Raw genomic sequence first — 10,486 nt, forward strand, 5'->3', positions numbered from 1 at the left:
CCTTGGTATGATTTCTGGATCGATCACCTTCTGAGAGATTGCATTGAGGAATGCACATAGCTTCACAATGGCTAATCGGATGTTTTTCGGTAGAAGCCCCCTCAATGCAACCAGAAGCAGTTGCGTCATAATCACATGGCAGTCATGAGACTTTAGGTTCTGGAACTTTTTCTCTGGCATATTTATTATTCCCTTTATATTCAACGAGAAGCCAGTCGGGACCTTCATACTGAGCAGGCATTCAAAGAAGATTTCTTTCTCTTCTTTCGTAAGAGCATGGCTGGCAGGACCTTCATACTGCTTCGGAGGCATGCCGTCTTTTTCGTGCAAACGTTGCAGGTCCTCCCGTGCCTCAGGTGTATCTTTTGTCTTCCCATACACGCCCAAGAAGCCTAGCAGGTTCACGCAAAGGTTCTTCGTCACGTGCATCACGTCGATTGAAGAGCGGACCTCTAGGTCTTTCTAGTAGGGTAGGTCCCAAAATATAGATTTCTTCTTCCACATGGGTGCGTGTCCCTCAGCGTCATTCGGAACAGCTAGTCCGCCGGGACCCTTTCCAAAGATTACGTGTAAATCATTGACCATAGCAAGTACGTGATCACCGGTACGCATGGCGGGCTTCTTCCGGTGATCTGCCTCGCCTTTGAAATGCTTGCCTTCTTTCGACATTGATGGTTGGTCGGAAGAAATCGACGATGGCGCAGGTACACATTCTTCCTGCATTTGTCCAGGTATATACTTTCAGTGTCATCTAAACAGTGCGTGCATGCGTGGTATCCCTTGTTTGTCCGTCCTGAAAGGTTACTGAGAGCGGGTCAATCGTTGATGGTTACAAACAGCAACGCGTGCAGGTTAAATTCCTCCTGTTTGTGCTCATCCCACGTACGTACACCGTTTCCATTCCACAGCTATAAAAGTTCTTCAACTAATGGCCTTAGGTACACATCAATGTCGTTGCCGGGTTGCTTAGGGCCTTGGATGAGAACTGGCATCATAATGAACTTCCGCTTCATGCACATCCAAGGAGGAAGGTTATACATACATAGAGTCACGGGCCAGGTGCGGTGATTGCTGCTCTGCTCCCCGAAAGGATTAATGCCATCCGTGCTTAAACCAAACCATACGTTCCTTGGGTCACCTGCAAACTCAGCCCAGTACTTTCTCTTGATTTTTCTCCACTGTGACCCGTCAGCGGGTGCTCTCAACTTCCCGTCTTTCTTACGGTCCTCACTGTGCCATCACATCAACTTTGCATGCTCTTCGTTTCTGAAGAGACGTTTCAACCGTGGTATTATTGGAGCATACTACATCACCTTCGCAGGAACCCTCTTCCTGGGGGGCTCGCCATCAACATCACCAGGGTCATCTCGTCTGATCTTATACCGCAATGCACCGCATACCGGGCATGCGTTCAGATTCTTGTACTGTAGGAGATATGCCCGAGAGGCAATAATAAATGATATTATTTATCTCCGAGTTCATAATTATGTTTATGTTCCATGCTATAACTGCAATGATTCTCGAGTCTGCAATATTCACGAGGCTCGGAGGAAGACTCATATGCACGTGTGGAATAATAAACGGTAAGAAGTATTCCTAGTCTGGCCTCTAAGACTAGCTCAAGTGTTGCATGACGGTTCTGTTTTCCTGATCATGGGCATGTCTATGCCAGCAATTTTGAGGGCACAATGTTAAGAGAACATTTGTGTTGAATCGACCCGGATTGATGTTATGCTAAGAGATTCATTCGTCACAAGTTAATGGTTCATAACACAGAGATGGTTAACGTTTGCATGATTCCTTAGACCATGAGAGTATCGAGTTTCTTCATGCTTGCTTCATCAACTTTGGGGTTTGTTAAACGTCATCCGTAAATGGGTGGCTATTACGGCGGCTTACGGGTTCATGGAAAAGTGTGTCAAGTAACTTGATAGCTCAAGATTGGGATTTGCTCCTCCGACAATGGAGAGATATTCTCGGGCCCTCTTGGTATTACGGTATCCATCATCGTCTGGCGAGACACTTTGTGATTTGATCACGGGGATGCCGGAACACGAAACGAGAAAAGAGAACAAAACCGGTAACGAGATAACTTGCATAGTGGACAAAGTGTTGGCCCACGGGGATGCAATAAATCTCACCTCAGGTGTTTGTGATATATCGTGAAGCAACAGGAAAGCTCACCTCAACTGGAGGTTCACTCAAATAATCATTCGTGTGGGTATAGGGGTCAATATGGGTGTCCACGGCTCCGATGTTGATCATTGATCGGAAGGGGTTCCAGGTCATGTCTATACTTCACCGAACCTATAGGGTCAGACGCTTAAGGGTCATCTATCTGCTGAATACTAGATAGGGAGTCTGAGAGAAAATCACCGAAAAAGTTTCGGACACCGAAAAGTTTCGGACAGCGGAATCGTACCGCAGAGAGAGGTCACCGGATGAGTTTCGGTGAAACCGAAAAAGTTGTTTCGGGGTATGCCATTAAGTCAAAATGGTTTCGGCACATGCCTGATAATTCTTGGAGGGTGCCAGAATCATTCTGGAAACTTTTTGGAATTTTCAGAAATAAAAACCGAAAATGTTTCGGAGCTGCCGGTACCGCTTTGGCTGTTTTTCGCAGATGAAATTCACTAATCTGAAATTGTTTCAGAACGAATCCAAAATCATTTTAGTGGGTACTGGAATTATTCTAAGACCCACAAAAATATTTTCGGATTTAGTGGACGCGAAAAATTGTCTTCATGAATAGTGAAAACGCATTCTTGTTTGCTTTTCGCAGATGAAAATCACTAAACCGAAATTGTTTTGGAACGCGTTGAAAATTATTTTTAGTGGGTACTGGAAATGTTCTGAGCCCACATAAATATTTTCAGTTCGAACGGACGCTGAAAAATGTCGTCATGAATAGTGAAAGTGCTTTTTGCTTGGCTTCTTGGAGAAGCCACCTTGAGGGCCTTTTTGGTATTTCCCCCCTTGGCTTCTTAGAGAAGCCACCCTTGGGCTTGGCCTATAAATAGGGGTGGAGGGGGCTGCCTAAAGGATCATCCCTTCTCACATACAAGTGCCATGCATGATCTGGCTTTTCTCTCCCTCCGAGCGAAATAGTTTCGTAGAGCCGAAAGGCTGTCTGGGTCCGGTGGGAACTAGTTCTGGACGGCGAAGCCCTGCCGGATAGATGACACCGTATGTGTGCAACTCTGTAGAGAGATCGTAGTTTCGGTCTTAGTTCGTGAGTGCCTCCCGAAGGGCTGTCCGTGTGACCGTCCGAGTTTCGAAGGTCTTCCCGAAGGGCTATCCGAGTGACCGTTCGAGTTTCGAAGGTCCTCCCGAAGGGCTGTCCGCGACACCGTCCGGGGGGTTGTTCGACCGCCTCCCGAAGGGCTGTCTGAGGAGCAGATGAGGGTATACATCCTCGCGGTTGGGAGGTTGTAAATCCTAGCTGCGGGGATCTGCACCGCCGATCGTCATCGACTCTACTTCCCGTTGCGCTACGAGTCGGTAACGAAAAAGATCAAACCTTGTATGCAGTCTCCATAGTGGTCCTGGGCTGGTGCGTAGGTCAGGAAATTTTTGCTTTCTGCTGCGTTCCCCTACATGTACGCACCACGGTAGAGGATGCAGTCATTAGGGCATGCATGTATCTTCTGCACCTCCAATCCTAGAGGGCATACGACCTTCTTTGCTGCGTATGTAGTGTCGGGCAATTCGTTATCCTTTGGAAGCTTCTTCTTCAATATTTTCAATAGCTTCTCAAATCCTTTGTCAGGCACAGCATTCTCTGCCTTCCACTGCAGCAATTCCAGTACGGTACCGAGCTTTGTCTTGCCATCTTCACAATTGGGGTACAACCCTTTTTTGTGATCCTCTAACATGCGATTGAACTTCAGCTTCTCCTTTTGACTTTCGCATTGCGTGCTTGCATCGACAATGACCCGGCGGAGATCATCATCATCGGGCACTGGTTCCTCTTGATCTTCAGCAGCTTCCCCGTTGCAGCATCATTGGGCACATCGTCTGGTTCCTCTTGATCTTCAGCAGCTTCCCCCGTTGCAGCATCACCGTATTCAGGGGGCACATAGTTGTCATCGTCCTCTTCTTCTTCGCCGTCTTCCATCATAACCCCTATTTCTCCGTGCCGGGTCCAAACATTATAGTGTGGCATGAAACCCTTGTAAAGCAGGTGGGTGTGAAGGATTTTCTGGTCAGAGTAAGACTTTGTATTCCCACATTTAGGGCATGGACAAAACATAAAACCATTCTGCTTGTTTGCCTCAGCCCCTTCGAGAAAATCATGCACGCCCTTAATGTACTCGGAGGTGTGTCTGTCACCGTATATCCATTGCCGGTTCATCTGCGTGCATTATAAATAATTAGGTATGTCAAAAACCATTATAGAACATCATGAATAGATAACTAAGTGACCAAATTAATAGAAGTTCATCATCACATTAAAACCAAAGTACATACATAGTTCTCATCTAACAACATATAGCTCTCTAGAGCATCTAATTAATTAAACCATACATTGAAACTATGTAAAACATTTCAATGCGAAAACAAATGCGATCATAATCTCAACCAAGGTAACAATTGATCCAACGGCATAATGATACCAAGCCTCGGTATGAATGGCGTATTTTCTAATCTTTCTAATCTTCAAGCGCATTGCATCCATCTTGATCTTGTGATCATCGACGACATCCGCAACATGCAACTCCAATATCATCTTCTCCTCCTCAATTTTTTTATTATTTTTTCCTTCAAGAAATTGTTTTCTTCTTCAACTAAATTTAACCTATCGATAATAGGGTCGGTTGGAATTTCCGGTTCACATACCTCCTAGATAAATAAAATCTATGTCACGTTGGTCGGCATAATTTTCATAAACAATAAATGAACCGATAGTTATAAAGATAATATATACCACATCCGAATCATAGACAGGACGAGGGTCGACGGGGGCGGATACCAAAACCATCGCACTATATAATAACAAGCAATAAAATAGTAAGAAAATTAGACAAGTATCTATCTAAAGTGAGAATTTTTTTCTTTCAGAAAGAAGATAACAACAAGAGGCTCACCACGGTGGTGCCGGCGACGAGATCGGCGCGGGCGATCGACGACGGTGAACACGGAAATGGGACGTGACGGGCCGCTAAACCTAGACAAATCTCGAGGAAAATGGAGCTTTGAGGTCGAGCTTCGAGACGAGAAAGCTTAACTAGTGTGGCTCGGGCATTTCATCGAACACCTCATTTGCGTAGGAGGTGAGGTAGAGCACCACAAAGCCCTCCCCTCGCCGCCCAGAGAAAAACAAAGCACTGGAGTGCTTTGCTCGCGGGCGAGGGGTATATATAGGCACCTCATTTGTCCCGGTTCGTGGCATGAACCGGGACTAAAGGGCAGCCTGTGGTCCTGGTTCAAGCCACCAACCGGGGCCAATGGTGGTGGGCCAGGAGCGAGGCCCATTGGTCCCGATTCGTCCCACCAACCGGGACCAAAGGAGCCAGACGAACCGGGACTAATGCCCCCACGAGGCCCGGCAGGCCCCTGGCCTCACGAACCGGGACCAGTGCCCCATGGGTCCCGGTTCTGGACTGAACCGGGACTAATGGGCTGACCCGGCCTGAACCAAGGCCCTCTTTTCTAGTAGTGTATGGATCAAAACTAGAGAGAAAGGACATGTTATAGATCAAGTTACACTCAAAATAGAGTTGACCATTTTGGTTGAACAGCAAAGTCGGTGGGCAAAAACCTATGAATGACACGTAAAAATAAGCACGATAATACTTAAGTAGGAGTACCTTTTTAGTGAAGAGGTCACATGCATCACTGTGTTCTAGATCTTTGAGCATATATATGTTTTCTTGTCTCCCTGAACAAATTTTAGCAATACTTTCTTCCTTTGTGGTGACAATGATCCGGCTTGTATATTCCATTCCATGGAAAATTGCTATCATCATGTTCCACTCTGCATTAGATGATACATTATCAACAATAATTAAGCACCTCTTTCTTTCTCTAAGCCTTGCCAACTCCTTCATTAATTCTGCAAGTGGCATCAATAACAATGTGTTCTTCTTGTTGCCCAGAAAACCCACCGTGTCCTTCTTTTCAGAAGATACTCTATCTACTTGCATAATTAAGCTCCTAAGAAGACCTTCAAGATTGAAAGGACGCATAACAGTCACGCAAGCACGCTTCTCAAACATGGCACTAAGTTCTTTGTTTTGATATATATCTTTGATTAGAGTGGTTTTTCCCAGGCCGCCCATTCCCCACACAGTGATCACCTGGAATTCTTGGGTAGGTTGATCTGAAATTAGTTTCATAATCTCAACTTTTTCTTTCTCTCGCCCAACAAGGTGAGATTCCTCCAAAGCAGTCGCCATGGTCCGAATGCGGGTGAAGCTCTTTTTTAATGTACTTTTCCCATCTGCACCCTTGGACTGATCTTCTGATATTTCACCAGCAGGCACCATAGGGTTGTTATCTGAACTGGTAATGGCACGGGTTGAGCTTGATTCCGTTTTAGCTAAATCTGTTCCATCTTGAGAGACCCGTGCACAAGTGAGCAATGTTAATCCATGTTGAGAGACTATACATGAATGAATGTAAAATAATGCTAAATAAATAGCCTATAAAAACGATTGAAATAGCTAAAATGTAACTTTCCCATTTGAACCCAAACTGTTTTTTTTCCCGCCCCATTTCCTGAAGAAAGCACAATCTAAGATATAAGCATGCGCACACAGGTTACCAGTAGAGCTTTAGCCCCTATGCCCAAGTGAAATTGCTCCACCATACTCTGAATGAAGTCTTTTGGGATTAAAAGGATGCATCGGCCTGACCCAGGCTCGGCACGGGAACTTGCCTTTAGTATCTGGATTCTCATAGACTCCTCTGACAATGGATATCTGCCCGAGATCAGCACTTGTTCCCCACACCGCAATCACCCTAAGGCCATTCTCCTTCTCGTTGATCAACTGAAAAAAGATCCAGTTTGGATTTCTCTTGCCTTTACATGTACCTTGCTTCATTAATTAATGCCAAACAGTGCTGTAGAAGTAATGCTAGACTGCTCTGCAGCCATGGCATCCTTTGAGGCAGGGCCCTTGATGAGGTTGCGGCGCATGTTCCTCTGGCTGACATCCTCGACATTGGCTCTGAGCTCCTTCATTTGCTTTGCCACATGGCGCCGGTCGAGTAGGTTGCGCCGGATACGCCACTAAGATTGCTTCTTGAGGCGCACAACGAATTCCTGGAGGGTGTCCTCGACGTCATAGGCCGCATCGCGGACTTGCTTCACCCAGACCTTGACCACCCTGTTGTTGTCTCCAGCATCATGAGCAGACATGAGGAAGGCCTGCATCATCTCAAGCTCATTGATGATGAAGACCTGATCACGCCGGACCCCGAGCTGCAAAGCCACCTCCTCTGCCAGGATGGGTGTGGCATAGCTAAGCGCTCCATTCAGCACGGACTTGCCAACACTCAGAGCCGTCGTCTCCATTGGTTGTGACCGATGGATGAAGTACTGTCAAATGTCAATGCAGTGTGTCAGTACTGTACCGGAGCTTGAGCAAAATGTTAAGAATAGGAACCTCCCAAGCGAATCTATTGTGAGAACAGATCAGGAAAAATAAAAATTATAATCTAGGAAGTCAGCATATTATAATACATGGAATGAACTAAGGTTGAGGTTAAGCAGAAACAAAACAATTGATGATGTGATGCAACAGAAGGTTGCAAAGGAAAAAGAGCGTTGGAGACAGGTATTGCTCAGGATAGTTTCTTTAGTGAAGTTTCTTGCAAAACGTAATTTGGGATTTCGAGGAACAAATGAGAAGCTGTTTGAACATAATAATGGCAATTTTTTGGGCTCAGTTGAAATGATTGCTGAATTTGATCCTGTGATGCAAGAACATATTAGGCGCATTCAAAACAAGGAAATACATCATCATTATCTTGGCCATGGTATTCAGGATGAGTTGATCTTACTTCTTGCTGATTCCGTCAAAAAGTTTATCTTAAAGACCATCAAGGATGCCAAGTATTTCTCTGTTATATTGGACTGTACTCTAGATGTGAGCCATGAAGAACAAATGACGCTAATTGTGCGTTGTGTGAATATGTCAAGTAACATTCCAAGAGTCGAGGAGTTTTTCCTAGAGTTTTTAAAGGTTCATGATACATCAGGATTAGGGCTTTTTAATGTGTTGATGGATACATTGGACTCTCTTGATCTGGACGTTGCTGATGTAAGAGGGCAAGGTTATGACAATGGTTCTAACATGAAGGGAAAAAATCAAGGTTCAGAATCGCTTGCTTGAAGTTAATCCCAAAGCATTATATATGCCATGTGCATGTCATAGTTTGAATCTCACTCTTTGTGATATGGCAAAATCTTGCGAACATGCCATTTCATTCTTCGGTATTATCCAGCGTATATATGTACTGTTTGCACGTTCTACTAAAAGGTGGAAGATTTTGCTTGATAATGTTCCAGGTCTGACTCTCAAACCTTTGTCTGATACTCGTTGGGAGAGCCGAATAAAGAGTGTGCAACCTATAAGGTACCAAAATTCCCAAGTAAGATCAGCTTTGAAGGAGTTGGAGAAGACTGCTAGGGAGGATAATGATCCAGCTACAGTAAGTGATGCTCAATCTTTGTTCAAAGCACTTGGGAAATTTGAGACTTTAGTTGGTATGATTATTTGGCATGACATACTATTTTCTATTAATATGGTGAGCAAAATGTTACAAGAAAAAATGGTGTGCATCGATGCTACTCTAAAACACATTGATGGGGTCAAGTCATATTTTCAGAAGTATAGAGATGAAGGCTTCAATTCTAGTATTGAAAGTGCCAAAGCCATTGCGTTGGATATGGGCATAGAGCCCCAATTTCGTACAAAACGTAAAAGTAAAAGGAAGAAGCATTTTGATGAAATCAATGATGAAGATGAAGATGTACAACTGTCAGCTATTGAATCCTTCAGAGTTACATACTTTCTTGTCATTGTTGACACCGCAATTGCTTCATTGTCTAGTCGATTTGATCAGCTGAAGGCATTTGAAGATTTGTTTGGTTTCTTATTCAACTCAAATACTCTGAAGTCTTTGGATGAAAGTAGTCTACGCAAATCATGCACCACTTTTGCAAAAGCTTTTACTCATAAGAAGTCGCGAGATGTTGATCTTGATGATTTTTTCTCCGAGTTAAAAGTATTGCAACTAACCTTGCCAGATGCTTTGATGTCAGCACTTGAGATTCTTCAGTTTGTTACCGCTGCAAATTGCTATCCAAATGTATCAGTTGCCTATCGGATCCTCTTGACTATACCTGTGACTGTAGCCTCAGCTGAAAGAAGTTTCTCTAAACTGAAACTATTGAAGAATTGTTTGAGGTCAACTATGTTACAAGACAGATTGAATGGCTTGGCTACATGTTGCATTGAGAAGGATATCTTGGATAAAATTGATCTTGAGATTATAATCAATGATTTTGCATCTAGAAATGCCCGGAGAAGCTTTTTTATGAAGCATTGACGCATTATTGTCATTGGATTCATTGGAATTATTTTTTATTTAAGGTAATCAAATTCGCGGCAAATACTACTTGTTATATTTTAAGACTACAATGTGTGGTTTGATGTTACGTTTACTATTTTATAAGCAAAACTACATACATATATGTTTATTTTTTAGATATGTGTACATATACATTAGACTTAGGGCCCATACCATTTACTTGGCCAAGGGCCCCGCCCAATATAGATCCGGCCCTGGCACCTATAGTGCGCCATTAATAGTAAAAACAGGTGCGCCACTAACAGCTTTTTTCTAGTAGTGTTAGGAGTTGGGGGTTTAATTGCAATTATCAGTTAATAATGATGCTTGCAAGTATGCATAGTACCACCAACGTTCTTCTCTGCATCTGGTAATCAATTTCGCTTTAGTAGAGAGTAGTTAGTGCTTTTGTACTACTCCCTCCGTTCCGAATTACTTGCCGCAGGTATGGATGTATCTAGATGTATTTTAGTGTAGATACATCCATTTCTGCGACGAGTAATTTGGAACGGAGGGAGTACTACATAACCATCCCTTTCGAAAATAGTGAGTGTCTTTGCACTGCTACTAGATAATTTGGCATAGGGATTGTAAAAAAAAAGACAACCTGCCACAGGTGGGTCTGCACGTACGCATGGTAATGGGCCACAGGCACTCCACTACATTATATCTCTCTATCTATGACCCACTGAATAAACACATCAGCCAAAAGCACTACTATTGGGAAGCATCGTGAAGGCACTCCTCGCGGAGCTCCTCCATGAGCGGGAGCACGAGCTGTAGGCAGCGGAGATGTGTGTTGCGACCGCTGGAACGCCTGGAACATGCACGCGATGCCATGGTGGCGAGCAGCTTGTCTAGGAGTTTCCGTCGGAGAGCTCCCATCCAGCCACTGGTGAGCAGGATC

At 44.2% G+C, this 10,486-nt stretch overlaps 1 pseudogene; it reads right to left on the reverse strand.

Moving 5' to 3' along the window:
- LOC123156875 (disease resistance protein PIK6-NP-like) overlaps window positions 1-7,519 on the reverse strand; it is a 37,897-nt pseudogene extending 30,378 nt beyond the window's left edge.
- Between the last annotated feature and the right edge of the window lie 2,967 nt (window positions 7,520-10,486).

The sequence above is a fragment of the Triticum aestivum genome, chromosome 1D (genome assembly GCF_018294505.1).
Source record: "Triticum aestivum cultivar Chinese Spring chromosome 1D, IWGSC CS RefSeq v2.1, whole genome shotgun sequence".
NCBI classification, from domain to species: Eukaryota; Viridiplantae; Streptophyta; class Magnoliopsida; order Poales; family Poaceae; genus Triticum; species Triticum aestivum.